Consider the following 17,179-nt stretch of genomic DNA (forward strand, 5'->3'; position numbering starts at 1 on the left):
TCTATCTGGTAACGAATCACACTGCAGCAGCCAGCTGTTCGCTTATCATTTTTTATTGGGTAGCTAGAGAAGCGGGTCATGGAATACAATTTGTCGAACTTTCACAGGTTTCCTATTTGGTAGCTCGAAATACGTTGGCGAAGTAGTGGGCTGAGGGTCATGACTGAGACCATGGGCGGTGGCGGATATCAGACAAACTTTGACTGGTTAAATAGGCCCCCTACTTCCGGAAAAACTTGACCAAACTAACTGCGCGTTCACTCGAAAGTAGCTTTTGTGTCAAAAGCAAAACGCGGCCCAACGATTAAACCTTCCTGAAACGAGTTCCACTCAATTGCTCCCAAACAAACAACTGTTTACTCAGTCCACAGGCGATGTCTGTAACATCGATGTGTGATTAATTATTTTTTACTCCATTCGATCTACATCTCACCTACCGCCAGAGAATTTCCTCCACAACAACCTCATCATAATGTCTCTCATGTAATATTTTACTTCCTCAGCACCTACGCTGGCGTGGAAGACAGACGCCCAGAATATACTCCAAATTCGGTCAGCGAAAACATCACTTTGGCATGGTTAGGTCTTGGAAATTTTCATCATAATTCCTAAGGTGTGATTTATAGACTTAAGTCGTATGTGCGGAACGGTCAACGTTAGATCATCGCGGATTTCAAGGCTTTGGCTAGCTTGGTTGGATAGTATTTGGTCTTAATTTGTGTGTTTCTTAGGATGTTTTTGAATGCGCTTAGATTTTGCAAACGTTACTATCGTCTTCAATTTCCGTGACCAAAACTCATTATCACGATCTGATCCCTCTGAATCATAGGTTTGCTTTTTTCGTAGTTTACTGCGACTTTAGGAACTCTTAAAATAAGTCCAACGCAGGAGAGCGTGGCGCCAATCACAGCAGTTTGGATCCAGTAAACAGTTCTCGGAAAAGAACATCTTAAATTTCGGAGTAACGGTAAGCAATATCACGTAAAATAGCGGTGGTTGCGTCGTTCCGCAAGCAATGTTTGCAGCTAATACTTGCGGCTTCCTCTTAGGTAAACAATTCTCTTCATTGCAACGTCCGCACATCACATTTGGTGATGCTGCAGCCTCCCAAACTGGGGGCAGACTAATCGAGTGTCTTGATATCTGTATGCACCCGAATGCTGTTTTGAGGTATGACCTGTTGCCTGATTACTTTTTAGTTTATAGCACTGAGATTAGATGTTTCTTCTCGTTACGAAACGACCTTCTTGACAGTTAGCAGCTGCGGTGCCAACTAATTTTCCATAGTCAGTGGACGAATGCAGTCTCAATGTACCCAGTATGATACCTGCGTACACGAAGCGTCGATCTGATATTTGGTCTACCCCACAGCCAGTCAGAATTTGGCGTCAAAGCGAACCATCCATCTCGGTGCCCTCCCAAATACGTATTACTTCAAACACCCACTCTAACGAATCTCACTTTCTGCGTCACCGCCAAATAATTCTGGTCTCCTGAGGGGGGGAGGATGTAGGATTTCTTTTGAAAAGAGCTATTTGGAAACTTTGAATCAAATTCATTTTATCCCAAGAAGTAGCTCCTTGGGAAAAACAATGATGTATTTCTGAGCGTTTCTTGATAAACGATTTAGTGTGGAATAATGGATGAAAATGTTTACGGTTTTATGTCGAAGGCGTTCTGAATTTGATAGGCCGAAAAGGAAATGCTCTGCACTGAATGAAAGAACTGCTGCTGCACTGGGTCATTTGGCACTGCCCAAAGTTCTCCTGGTTGTAATTCCTTGAAAGTACGTGACACGGTCTGAGCAATAACATTAGGTGTATTAACGGTAGCCCCCGAGAATTCGATCCAACCAGTTCAACCTCATACGGATACTTTTACTAGAATAATGAACATACGTCTCGTTCTCGGTAAGCCATGTGTCCGTTCCATCTGTCTGAAGTATACGTCAGGACGAGTGATAAAATCCAAACTACGGATAGTCAGATTCATCGTCACGAACTAAACCTCAATAACGTAAACTAATTTAGAAGATTTAAATATGAGGGGTGCGAGTTTCGTCCACAAATGGAAACAGTGTTTTTATCTGTTCATAAATTGCTGAGATGTTCACCTCAAAACCGTTCGTGATTTGAAAACGTTTATTTGGAGCAAATGAAACCGTACATATAAGCAACACCATTCTGTCGCTTATGTACAATTAAACCAGGACAAAAATGTTTTGTCGAAAGGAGGGACAGAAAGATGGACGGATGGATTAGCCTGAATGTTATACATCTCATGCGTTCATTCGGTAACAAATGTTACCCTCGTAGAAGCTTTGCTGATCAAGTTTTGAACCGGGATGATCTTGAGGGATGTCCCTTTCTTTAGAATTTTACATCATATTATCATTATTCACAACTGACTATTTCAGTAAAAAAAGTGTTTTGCAGAGTGCACCGCATTCTGTCATTGCACTCATTTGATGTACTTTTTGATCCAAATACTGAAAAATATTGTTTTGTATTACAAAATTTCCCTCAGAAATATCAATGCGTTTTCTGGATTAGGCCAAGAATTTACTCAAACTTAAAATTTGAACAAGCATTATGTGCATACCTTATTACAAAATATGTCTGAAAAAGCAGTGGACAGTTCTAATGATGGATTGGGGAACTTCCTTGCGAAAAATACTGACAAGAGATCATCAGTTGTATTGGACCGGAAGCAAGCTGTCTACGTTCCTAAAATATTTTGGAATGATCGCCTTTTCAGTGGAAGTCGTTCTTGTACGAGAAGTGAGGAGTTTCAAGGACCACCCACCTGTAAGAAAATCGTGTTCTACCGCTCCACCTCACCAGTTTTCTAAGGCACGTCTGTACAATATGTGTAGCAAAAAATAAAAATAATTTGTGAACGTGCCCTGGAAACCTTCAGAATTGCGTTTATCTAATTATGAGTTTAACGCGTAACTTCTGCACGTATATCATTAAAAAAATTATATATGGGACAACCGGCAAACATTTGGGCCTGATATCTCACAAATATTTATCGTGTAAAACGGTAATTAAGCGAGTTTAAAAAGGAGGCGTTTTTATTGCTTTAAACCGACTGGGAAGTCATCGTTGCTGAGCACGGTTTCGCTTTTGACGCTAATCTTCGTGATGTCAAGTGACTGGGCTACCAGGATGGTCGAGACTAAAGGCGGAAGGAGTACCAATCAGCTAAATTAAGCTAAATCTGTTGGGTGTCGACCGACGGATTTGGTGTGTTAGGGCGAGTGAATAAGTGTCAAGCTGATTGGGTAACCTACATGGATTCGAGATCAGTTTGGTGTCTAGCTCTTCTGGTTTGGGTTCTACCTTTTCCGATTTGGTATTCTTCCACGTTCAGTGGTGGTTCTTTTATTTTTTGCTCAACAATTGCGGTGCGCTATTCCCTGGTAGTTTATCCTCTGTAAACCATACTGCAATCGTCGCAGTTAATTTTATACACACAGACCCTAGTCCTTTAAAATGGAAGGGGATCTTTCAAGTTCATCGAAACAGAGCGCAACGTTTTTCCTTTCCGGAAAGCTACTCAAATGTTGGTTGAATTTAGCACTCTTCGACGTTTTATGTGGAATAACTGCTGTGCCAATCCATTTCTCACTGAGTCTAGATACCGGATTTTTTCATTTAGCATCACCCAAGTTTCCAAAAATGTCAGAGGCATGTGTTGAATGGTTCGGTTTTCGCATTCAGCCTGTCAAGAACGATTAATAAACAAAAGTGCTACCGGCTGAGGTTATTGTTGTCGACTGCTTCTTTGTGTAAGAAACCTTGTTCAACGTCTGTCTGAGGGAGACGATTTCCATATAACAACCATCTTCATCTTAGTTTTTATAACAACACAAGAGTAATGTTCTTTAATGAGGCTCAATCCATGATGGGAACCGTCACACTGTGTCCAACTTACCCATCCTTGCAAATGTTAGATAAAGATTCCCTGTATCTAACGCATGTACCACCTTAAGTCTCAACCTACCTGGCAACCCAGCCCTTGGCCTGACGAAAGGTTTGCTTCAAAAGGGAAAGGTTTCCCAGCAGTAAATCTACCAGTTTCTTTCCAAACTTCTTCGAGATCGGTGGATACCCATGTTTACGGAAAATAATTTTAGATTAGTGGAACGTTCATCTTGTTTTACTCCTACTGCAGTACACGCTTACATCATAACAGACGCTCAATAGGCCCAAGAAGGAAGCATAACTCTAACTACCTCCTGACTACAGAAACCAAATCAGTTTTTCTGGGTTACCATTTTCTGGATGCATATTTTTAGCAAATTTATCCCGTTGAAATTAGACGCCTAAATGCTACGGACTCGGCAAACTGTAAAACTGAAACACCGTTGAATTAGCGTGCAGTTAATCAGAAATGCGCATTGAACCAATTGATTCTAATATCTTGGATACTTCGAAGATTGAGGCACATTCTAAGGGTTTTTATTATGGTTTGTAATTAAGCAAAGTCAGTTTAAGCAGTGTTTTGAGGGAAAATAATTATTAGACAGGACAAACAAGCGGCCAGGTTGTAAAATAAACAGTAACTTCCTTCCATCTGAAAACTTGTTGCTTTCGGCCTTTAGAAGATTCCTGAGGAGATATGTTTGAACAACCTCAGTGGGACAGTCTAGTGGGATTGAGGAATGCAATTACGACTGAACAGCCCCAGCATCATTCTAAACAGCATATCCTTTGACACACAATGATGTGTCTAGTCTTTAGTATTGGACAGTTCATTTATATATTTTGGTTACCTGGAATATCCATTTATTTGCGACTAGAAGTAGATAAACCAATGGGTTCCATGCAGGAAGTCATTGAAAAAGCTACGATTGCTCTAACAGGTAATTAGGATAATTGCGCCTCGGACATCAACCTTCTCCTAATATATCATACACAGACAAATCATTTCGCGGATTTTGTGTAACTGAATAATCCAAAGTCTGTGATGGTAACTAGTCTGAAAACACATTTTTACATATTATTATCTAACAAATGTCTTTTTTTTTCAGAAATATCCCTTCTTACTCGCAACGCACGTATTAGATCACTAACATAGGCTTCATTTTTAATTAAATCAACGTAAAGGAGGAAAAACGAAATGAGTGGAATAATGACTAAGCACAACGATACATTATTTTCATTTATTTAAAAACATATTGACGCTGTTAATGTGATACATCCGACCGTTGGAATACTAAAAGGTGTATCTCTTGGCTTGCTTGTCGTCTTGCAGCTTGGTAAAGTTGAAAGGCAAAGCATACCAAGACTCTCGAATTTTACAACCACTGCGGACGGTAAAGATCAATACTGTGTAACGCACAGATGGGAACTCTGAAATATGACTGGACAACATAAAATTGCTCTGGAAACTGTCGGTGTAAGGCTGAGTTGTTTGTATGAAGTACGTTGCACCAAATTTAGCATCATTTTGAAATTAATCTTCAGGAGATGCACTTGCTTTTATCCGAACGAGCTTACCAAAACCATGTATGGCGAAGTCCAACAGTTTCATCGAATTAATTTGAAAACGCATGAGTAGGTCCCTGTGTCGTGCTTCTGCTGGAATGCAGGCCAAACTAAAGTTACCCCATAAATCGCTGCTGGCCCAAATCGTAGATGGTGTCAATAGAAATAAGCAGAACTGTACCTAAATACGCCGGGGTTCGGCCTTTCATGCATGTTGTTTATCTACCACTCACCCTATATTATCAATGGATGTATGCGTGTCCTCTTTTAAAACATGTTTATCGAATACACGCGGATCAGCGTTTCAGCAAAACAATAGCTAATAGTTCTTTTCCTTGTCTTCTGTAAGCGTTTCTGCTAAGAACTTGTTGAAGCTAGAGCGCATCGAGCTCGAGCTTTTCTGTGATTATAGCTCATTATCAGCTCGAAAATTTGGCTGTCTGTATTTAAACTTCAAAAGGTGCTCATGCTAGGCAGACGTGTTGGCACTTCAGCACACCCATATTAAGGGACCGGGGTAAACCATCACATCAAAACAGGGCGACTTTTTCTCACTAAACCTGTCTGACTGGTCATCTCGATGCTTCAGACGATAACCCGGTGGGCGATCTAGTTGCGTCAATCGATAGGGACGTCTCTAGGTTCTTCCCGTCTGGGTAACACCACAGAGTTCTGAAACCCGCCGAATGATCTGGAGTTTTATTTATGCTACACATACTGACAAACAAGAGGAACAAACGTTCAAAGAAATCGAAACAACAGATTCTTTGAGAAAACTGGGCCAGATTTTGCGCTCAGGCTATCCCTGTGTGTGCATGGGAAGCATATCATTTATATCATTATGAGTGGATGGTTATCAGCGTCTAATCGTTACTCTGCTCTTAGGAATGCGATACGATGTAGCCCAATAAACCGCAGAAGGAATTTCCTGGATAAGGTGACTTCTAATGTAGGACCTTGGCACCTTAGAGTCGGCCTTCTGAATACCGCAATGCTCTTATTACAAATGCTTTTATTTTCCGGGTTGTGAAGTGTGCTTGTATGGCAGTTTCCAGTAGACCTTTTAATTTGTTTTTGTGCCACGCAAGGTCAGCATTCAGAAAGAATTCGTAAATTATTGGGTGCATGATTTTTTATTGAAGGATCAGCTTTAGAGCAACTACAGACGTTATTCCCATCGTTGTTAGTTGGTGATTGTGACTTCCGTAAAGAACATTTGCAAGATACACTCCAGCCAAACTAAACGGTTCCACCGTGAGCACCTCTCAGAAGGATGAATGTAGATACATATCAGGCAATTGCAGAACGAAATCGACCAGCGGATCCCCAGATCCGGTGATAGAAAAATCTTAAGTAATCTATATTTTTTACCACAACGTCCACAGCCATTCTACGTAAACATTTCACGAAAAGCTAAAATAAAACGGGCTCCATTAAAGCGCTAAGACTTAGGCTTTACCCTATTGCAACGCTGACAAAATCCGGGAGGGGGTCTAGTTCCTCTAAAAGATCGTTTCTGGGAAAGCTTCTCTCCTTAAATGCCCAGTTCAATGCTATGGCCCTCAACATACATGAAAAGCAATCCCAATTTACCATAATCTCGGGTGTATCCAGAATTAGGAGACCCAGGAACACAAACAAGAGACCACGTAGTAATATACCTTTCTTCACATAAAGTAGAACAGTCAGCTTCACTTTTGAACGGCGAGTTGGTTTTTATGTACACACGCTGTGTGGAAAATTGGACTCCCTTTAGCCTCTTTTACAATTTGGCTATCATAGACAAAAAGGTTTCTGTTACTAAACCAGAGTTGAATCAATGCAAAACATAGGTTTATCAATCTAGCTAAACATCAAAGAACAGATGAGATAAATACTGATCAAACAATATGTCTCGGCCAATAGCCCCGGGACAATTCAGACAGCCTACGTATGCTGCGAAAAGAGTCGATGACACACCGGCCCACAATCATTCTTTATCATCATGTACATTCGTCAGTGGAGCTCTAATATACCATACTGCCTTATATGACACTGACTATTCCAGCATATCGACTTTTTTTCTGGTAAAATATTTTGGTTTTAAGTTGCTCAACTAAACGACACTTTTTCCGTCTGTAGGTTTTGCCAGACATTTTACTGTTGGTTGTTGATATAATAAGAACAATGTCAGTGGGTAAAATGTTCCCCGTTAAGTGCCGTGGCAGCTTCACGTTTGGTTCTGTTTTTCTCACAACAAGGGCTTTAAATTTTAGCTCCCTTTCCAGACTTCCAGGTCAATGAATCTGATTCCGGTAAAGCCTCTTATAAAGTAAACCGGTATTTGTTTGAACATTTTGTCAAAATCTGTTGGATAGTCGAGCCCTAGGTTTATTTAGAACTCATTCAAACAATCAGTAGGATCATTCTTACTTTGGATGTTACGTCTCACCAGACAAACTTTCATAGGAAAGCACCATTATCACTTCACGATCCTTACACTTCAGTCGAAAGCATGATAAAATGGTTAGACCCAAGATTTACTGTACGCAGCGTCATTCTCTACCTTGTATTTATCTGTTCTATTTCTAATTCTCGTAGTTCGTGTAACGTCATTCCAAAATTATATGCTATCCTCGATAGGGAGCTATGAAAGTGTGGACCCTTGAAAACCGTCTGATTTTAGGTTTTAGCATGTTCGTGCCAGTATCGTTATCGTTGTCTTAGCGGAAGTAACCAATGATTTACGGAATCGAAGATAAAAATAGTATCGTCAGTCCTCATTCGGTCAAATTACGGAAGAAGTACTCAGTTTTCAAGTGAATACTTGACCAAAGAAACACTGAGAGATAAATCGTCCGTTACACGATTAGCAAGTTTTTATAAAACCTGTGTGCACACAAAAGTTGTCAGGAAACTTTTGATGGAAAAAAGCTAAGAACTACCTCCGGAATTACCAATAAACAAACTTATACCCAAAGGTTTTGGGTCGAAAGTACAGTAATACTCTGCTTTTTCCTCGATAAGTGTGTTCTAGCTGAGATGTTTAGGTCAGATTAAGCACTCAATTTTGTGAGGAACTATGCTTTGCTGGGAAGATAACTAACCAATCATTTGTAGGTGTACTGTCAGATCAATGAACGAAGGCAAGCTCTCTCTTGCTACTCGAGGCCTTGATGGCGGATTTTCTGTGACAAAAAGGCAAGCAAACAGTCTGGACAACAGGCATTTTAGTTGTTAAACCGACGATAAGAAAGAGCGACGCACAGCCGACACATTTACTCAGGAGCAGCAAGATTGATTACTTTGAACACATCCAAAAATCCTGTCACATTAAGGGTACATGACTTGTCAGCTTATACAACTTGCGACTCTTTACGCCGTTTCGTAATGACCCATAGGTCAGCCGATGATAAATTTTAAAACTGTCTGGTAGTGTTTTTACTCACTGCAATAAAATATTTCAAAAAGAATTTAGAACTAACCTGCTAACATTTCTCCATCTAGTGTTAACCTCAGTTCTTTTGTGGAATATAGCAGTCGACAGGACCCAGATGTTGAGTACTACACCTGGAAAAAAACTGCTGGATCGTTATGGACACTTTTGAATTACTATCTTATTTTGCAATCAGGTTAAGTTACCCACATATGTGAAGCTGGTTTGTTTGAATACAGTTTGTCCCAAGTAAACCGTCTGTATAGAGCATACTGGTTGATGAAGTGTCTCAGGAAATGGAGGTATGGTGTTAGCTTCGCGCACACTCGACCAATTAACCTGACCTCCGCAGTTTGGATGCATGTCAGAGCACGAGCTACATATTCCTAGTTCAATTTTGTCATTCAAATCCTCGGTTATGATCATCACCACTGATCGTTGAACGCAATCTGTTTTCACATATGTAGTTCAAATTTTGTGGGATGGCAAGGAAACTCGATTTTTCTTAAGTCAGGTGTGTTTATTATCTTCAAATTCTGAAGGACAGCTTAGTTAATTCTGGAGGTGCCTGAATTTTAATTAACAATTTTTGTGATTCAGTAGACTAATTTGTTTGCATATTTTAATTGGAAATGGTTGGAGAAGAGAGATTGGCTGGTGAAGGGGGTAGCAATGTCTTTGCGTGACGTTTCTGCTGCCTTAGTGGTGACCGATACGATTTACTAACCCTTGCATCAACCGTTGGGGATGCGTTTGGATGAAAGACTTTAAAACGGTTGTGTTGTACTCAAGACGTCCCGTTGAACGATCTGATTCTCATTATCAAGCGGTCAACTGCCGTCCGATCGCTAAAAGGTCATCTGTTGAAGTTCATCCTCGGGGTTCGACGCGATTGCTGCCAAATCCAGTCAAACTTTATTGTGTCCACAGAACCGTCACGCCAATGCACCAGTTACTTGTGACCCAATTTAATTGAATAAACACCGATATCGAAATCATTAAATGACCATTTATACACTCGCGTATGAGTACACTTGACAGCTGAGACTTGTTAGCAAAACGCTATCTGAAACAACACGAGCAATTTGTACCGAGCATTTTATCTGATGGCTGTTTATATGGACTAATTCGTGCACAACATAAGACTACAAAATGAGGGTACCTGGCAGCAACCTTATCCGGATAGTGTACATGTAGTATAGTTCTACCACTAAAGATGGCTATTTCGTGAAACCAGCACACACGCGGTTTCGAATTGAGACGTAACTGTATATGAGCTCTCATGTGTCGCTCACATATCCTATAATCCCAGCTGTAAATAGATTTGTCATTAGAACCGCAAAATTACGTATCATAATGCATTCCCAGAATACTTTGATGTATCGCTTATTTGCAATCGAGGTTTGTTTGAATAGTCATATCATCATGTGGAGGGAGATTGAGAAACGTTGCGGACAAGTTGATCCAATCGCAAACTTCGATCGCACACTGAGGTTTAACGAGAGTAACAAGCTGAGCTTATCTACTATAATTTGTTTTCTGATGGCATACCCACCACCACACATAGCAATGCGTTTTTCGCCACCGATTTTAGCCCCTATCACTTTGATTAGAGTACATGATTTTATCAGACAAAGCAAACTCCTTCAGAAAAAAATCTCTTCAGAAAAGCTGACTGAATGCGAAAAACAACATATTGGGTTTGAGTGAGTGAATCCCCACGGGAATTGAAAACCAATTAGTTCGGTTGAAGTAACAAGATTATTCAAGTCTTGACTATCCCGGTAAACGTAACGCCCAAAAAATAAACCACTTGAACTATCGGTTTGCAGTCTTCACAAGGTGAGGTAAGGTTTATTGAAGACGTACTCTGTAGTGGAGTATGGATGCAAATACTACCGCTCTAGAAATCACCCTCACAGAGTAAAACTGTGACCAGCGTATTCGCAGCCTTAAATTGATCCGAAATATCTAGTATTTCGTTGACTGAACGGAACGAGTGGGGAAGTCAGGACGCCGTCGTTCAAGACAGTAAACAATGAGGATTTCATTTGGATTTTGAATATTTTCCCAGTTGAGATTACCTAAATGCGGTCCCGAAAGATCTGGCACGAACTCGCTGTCTTTTGTCCCACCACCACCCAACTCTTGAGAGGAAGTATCTCTCCCTCCTAATAAAGAATTGTTCGGTAAGGTATCGTTTTGCGTTTTCACATGCCAAACCAGCACACAACTAATGGATGTGCATACAGGTACATTTTTAGCGTGTTTACGTTTTCCACAAATGGACTTAAGCCACATGCACCTTTATTGCCACAGCCGAACTAGAGAAAAACCATCGGCTATCATTCCTGGGCGTTTTAGTGAAAAAGAAAGTAGGTGAGACTCTAGAAATATGGTAAGCGGAGAAAGACACACGGATCAAATACTGAAGTACAACGGTTATCATTCAGTGAACCATAAAAAAGCTGCGTTCAAATGCTCTTCGGGAGAGCACAGATACACACCAGTACCACACAATTACCGAAGAAGAACGAAGAATATCTATCCAGAGTATTCCAGACCAATGGACGTTCGGAGAATTTTATCATAAAAGTCTTGAAGAAGAAAATATCTCAGCAGCAGCCAGAGTAAGTAAAAACAACCAAACGGGTAGTTCTACCTTACATCAAACATATGTCTGAACTCACAACCAGACTATTGGCCTAAAAGAATCGACGTGGCTCAACTACATTGAGAAAACTGATATCTAGAAAGAAGAACAACTAAGACAAATTTAAGACCACAATGTGGTGTGCTAAATTAACTGCAACAAATTCTACGTTCGACAAATAGGACAAAAATTATGCACGCAAATAAAGGAAAGTAACGTGGTCGTCAGGAGACATAGCTCTTTACTGTTGGTATCCATGAGCGAAAATTAAGAAGGCCATATTTTTCAATCTGGAATACGCGAAAATTTTGGCATAACGAGACACCAAACATGGAAGGGAGCTTCCGAGAGCATGGTACTACACGTCTTATTTTATCCACATAGGCACTGAACTGGACACAATTTCTCTACCGGATTTCTCAAGGAGAGCCGAATGTTGTATTAACAAACCATGATACAAGGAATTTCTTTGAGTCGGATCAAAAAAGTTCACAAACCGGAACCCAGATGGACTGGTGAAAAAGGTCACCCCAGCATCGATCAGTGTGCGATGGCGGGGTCGGCCAGGCTCAAAGGTCCCGTAGTCATCGACTAAAGGAAAACAAGCCAAAAAATAAATCCACCAGACCGAACAAATAATCATAATCGAGGGTCGTCGGCTTGTTCTCTGAGCTGGGCAATTTCGTTGCATGCAAGTGTTTGCGTGTAGAGTCATGTCGGCAGGTGAAGTTTTCCAAGCAACGAGCTTCTTTGAGCGTTGTACGCCCGAATTGGTTTTCTATAGAGGAGAATGTCGGTAGCTCAGAGGTAGCGTAATGGTCTTTGGCTTGCTCCCCTGAGCTGGCAATTCGGTTGCAATCGAGGGTCCGCCTCGGCTAGCAACATGTATATTAACATATACGCATCGCTACTCAAAGCGAAAACACCTACCCATCGTTATGCTCTACTACGGACCCCAACGTCACACCGATGACTTCACCTCGACTGGAGATGAATCGCTTGCAGTCAAATTGCTCAGGTGAGCGAACAAATCCATGATCACATGCAGCTGATTTCTTCCGGGTTCTTTGACCAGAAAAGTTATCCCAAAGGTTATCCTCGAGAGTTCACTTATGTTGTTCCTGTGAGAGTCTTAGTTCCGTACCAAGGGAGATCCTCCGAAGCTAAGCTACACAGTGTGTGTGAAACGCCCAAAACCAGATCGTCAATACATGAACAGCATGTCATATTTAAATCGTATGGGGTGACAACCCGTTGAGAATTTGTAAGTCTTCTCGAGGCAAAACTGTCGGATACTGAGTCGGGATTGACTGTTGAGTTCGGCTGGATGCTGGACGGGTAAGTGGCCCGATCTTCTAGCCGGTTGAGTGAGGCCTCTTGGTCATAGCAGCGCAAAAATGCGGACGTTCACAAATCTTTGGTGCGTTATTTAGAGATTTTAAGGCTTTTACAGTCATGAGACTGTATCTGTTTTATTTTGATATGCTCTCTCCACTTCAAATCGGAATGTTCAGTGATTTGAGGTAACGTCAGATACGTAAACGCTCCTCGTATGCCAAACAAAGCATTGTATATTTTAGCGATACTTTGGAGTGAACAGCCACAGACGTTTAGTGGTAAGACGAATGAGTTTCTGCGTGTGACCGCGTGACCTCGAGTACTTGGATTTAGAATGGTGGGAGATTGAAATGCAAACCACTGGCTGGCCTAAATATCGCGGTATAACAATGGACATTGGAGCCAGTGACCTGCGCAGCACTGAAGTTCCGTCAGTTGTGTTAGCTTTTAGCCTAATTCCTCACAGGAGTATACGCCTGCACTTTTCAAAGCTCAGTATGCTCGAGGTTGTATGCGGAAAGCTGGGTTATTTTGAACTACTCAGAGGCCTCGCGCTTGAAATGTCATCGTGCATCTGTGAGTAATCCTTCTCTAGAAACTCCCGTCGAATGCAACATGCTCTTTTCATTTCCACTACCCCGTAAGCGCTTTAAGCATCAAAATTTTGGACTCTTTTGGTAGCGAATTAAATTTGTACGCTGACCATAGAGGATTTGCTTTGAAGTCAGATGTCCGTGAAATCAGTCCAAATGATCAATCCAGTGGACCGGGGTCCAAGCTTACTTGATGTCCGGCTCAAAGGATATCTATTGTTTGAAGTAATTACTATCCTCTCTTACCGTTTGATTATGACCGTCCTTGTAGAGGCGGCAAATGTTATCTTAAATAGAGCTTGGGAAACTTAATATGTTGTCCATACTGTACACATGTTTTTCCGATGTACAGCAGTAGAGAATCTGTTTGATGTAGGCTGTTAAGCATAATCACGCTAAGATATGAGGACGCCTGCTCGGTTGATAAATTGATGTGAAATCCACCAATACATCAACCACTGTAAAACCAACATAATTTGTACCTAATGGTGCTGAGTATTTAGTAAATAGGGCTCAGTATTATTTATATGTAGGTACAAAATCATATACGGCCTCTTAGTACGTCGGATCATACGTTCACTAGCCAAACGAACACTTATCCAAAAAAAGTTTAGACGGCAAAAACTGTAAGGCAGTGGCTTTGATGTATGCCAGGTTTCGTTGCGAGAATATTACCTTCCGGACAAGTTTGATCAGTGTCTAATTTACCGTACTGTACCGGTGTGAAAGATTGCATAATGGTCATACCAGAAATTATTGTGATAGATTTATTGGATGAAATATTTTGTTCGCTTTGTATGGTAGCATACTTGTTAAGTCTTCGTAGTAGTGTCAGTTGTGTTCACCAAAAACTCTCCCGGTACAGCTCATATTATTCACCTTCGTACAGGTGAAGAAATTTGTGCAAAATTTACGTAGACGTGAAGAAAACTAAAGTGGGATAAATATGTGCAACATATTTTAGTGTATTTCACCCAACACCACTTCACAACAAGTTCTTCCTGGTTGTACGTTGCTAAGCAGCATTAAAAAACCAACTGCTTAGGAATAGTATTTTTGACATCTATTGAGTGGAAAATGAAACCGCTGTTTTGGCGTTAAAGACAAGATTCCCTAATGGTCACCATACCTGGTTGAGCGAATCCTGAATATGTTGATTAGTAATCCTCGCCTTGAATGACAGATTCGGATATTTACTTATTGACAAAAACACAATTTTACCTTGTAATACGTTTTGTTGATTCTCCATACTGAGGAAAATAATCTGCCACCTCGTCGTTTATATGTAGCATGTATGTAGTATGTAGTATGTATATATATGTATACATGCATATATATATATATATATGTATATATATATATATATATGGGTTTCGACGGTACTCCATTAGATTACCGTGAGGCAAACTGTCATGCCAGATGAGCATGCGACTCGTCTCCTCTGACTCTGATTTATCGTTCTGAGGCAAGAACACAGCCCCCTCCACTGCAGTATTCCGCTCTTCTAGGAAGACTTTATTCCAATCAAACCGATGATGAGAAACATGTACNCAATATTCTAAAGGGATGTAAAGTGGTTCAGTGGGCAGTTTGATTGCAAGTTTAATTTCCGGTGTTCCATGGGTGATAACCAGTTGTATTGAAATAATTCTAATACACTCTTATGTGCATGTAAACTTTCACCAAATTTTCCAAATAAAATTAGTGAGGTCGTGTACAAAACCACCAAAAACTTCTATGAAACAAAACTGCAATGTTTCTAGGTCACGTTGTGGTACGTTAGTGGATAACACCAAATATGATTGACCAGCGATTTGACGTTGTTTAGTTAATTCGGCGTTGTCGAATTTGAAGAATAACTTGTATTCTGTGGACGGATGCTGCAGGTAGGAGAGTTGATGTCTAAATCTCTCGTCGAGGTGCATCAGCTTAGACTCAAATTTAAATTAGTGGGTTTCTGTCTCCATATATAGGACACTCTCGTACACAAAAGCTGACGTAGGTTAATCTTAAAAAGTATTTACTAAAACTGTCACTGCACACTTTGGGTAGGGCTGCTTGAATAAGGAATGATGCTACAAAGGCAGCTGGTTTAATTGAAATTCTACAGCCACCAGCAGACACCTGAACAACGGTGTCAATCAGCACCCTAATAAATGACAATCTTGTTTCTTAAATGAGCTTTGCTATACTTATCAAGACACTGCCTATAATTTGTCAAGCGTTTCAAGTCTTGCATTAAGAGCTGTAGAGTTTCGAACAGGCAGTCACAGAAAGCACTTAAAATGGAGACACGGTTAATTATTTAACCTAAAGACTTTCCGTAGCAAGGGTGCACGAACCTGAATCTGACGATACTGAGAAGAGTAGAATGTAGATGGGGATAATTGAGGGTCTGCGTACTTTGGGTATGAAATTCACACAATTTGTTTATCGAACTTGTAATTGCCTTCATCCCCCATAAAGACGGCTTTGTAGAACTTGATCATTGATCTTCACTATCGGTCTGTTTTTTGCCGTTTTATTCGAATTTAATAATACGCGGATTTAATAAAAACTACTAATTTATATAGTAATGATGGAAAAAGTAACATTAGATTTAACTGGGTTCCTTGCCCTAGAATGCCATAGAAATCTTACAATACACCTAAACCTCAAGCCATTGTTTCACCATTTTCCAAATAATTTTCTCCTCCGAGCACAGTTGAATGAACACGACATTAGTAACCTCAGATGGATATTTGAGTTAAACTGAACGTTTTGTGCTTTCATTCATACCATTGAAGCTTGAAACCGTAATACTTCCTAAAGTATATGTTTATGTGAACTGCAGTTGACGGTGTATCCTAATGTTACACATCCGAAGATTGCAGAAATTGCTGAAAATGAATTCCACCTATCTTAACCAGCGATATAAGATGAATCAGTGAAATAAGAATAATGCCTGAGTAACTCTTTATGGATGATCCAAAAGATGGTGTAGGTGTATGATCCTACGGCCAAACATGGACAATATCATTTGAAAAAGCCAGGGTGTTTTATCTGTTTATCTGTAACATGTGTTTCATTATTTTTTAACTTATCCCGAACATCATATCCTACATCTCCTTGCTGAACTTTAAATCCGAACAATATATTAATATGTAACACAAATATGTTCAACTGAGAGCAATGCTTGATTTCAGTGCATCGTGTTATTTTGAAATATACAAAGTGATCTAGATATGGGAAAGCGGAGATTTTTAAGGAGGTAATACGAAAGTCACTTGGAAAGTCGTCAGAAAAGCATTTCGCCCCTCGAAACAGAATGAGGAATCCGTTCATGTAAAGAAGCTTGACACTCAAAATAAGAACCATATGTTTGACAAACGTAAAAAAATTCTGTCTATTTTTAGCGATGCAAACAAACGTTCGAATTTTTACAGTACGTTGTACATAATAGCGTACTATGTATAACAGAACATGTGCAATAAAAACGCAACTTATACAAAGGGCTTAAACCCTACACAAGGAGATTACATCACCGCGTCTTAATTGGCGTGCGGAAAAATAAACCGTCAAACAAGGCCAAAATGCATTTATCCATATAATTGTTTTCTTGTCTGGCGGTAGTACCATTAATATGGAGGCATTTCGTTTCCGAAGAAACGACTTCAATTCTTTAGAATTTCGAATTTCTTCCAAG

Source organism: Opisthorchis viverrini (assembly GCF_000715545.1).
Source record: "Opisthorchis viverrini unplaced genomic scaffold opera_v5_67, whole genome shotgun sequence".
Classification (NCBI taxonomy): domain Eukaryota; kingdom Metazoa; phylum Platyhelminthes; class Trematoda; order Opisthorchiida; family Opisthorchiidae; genus Opisthorchis; species Opisthorchis viverrini.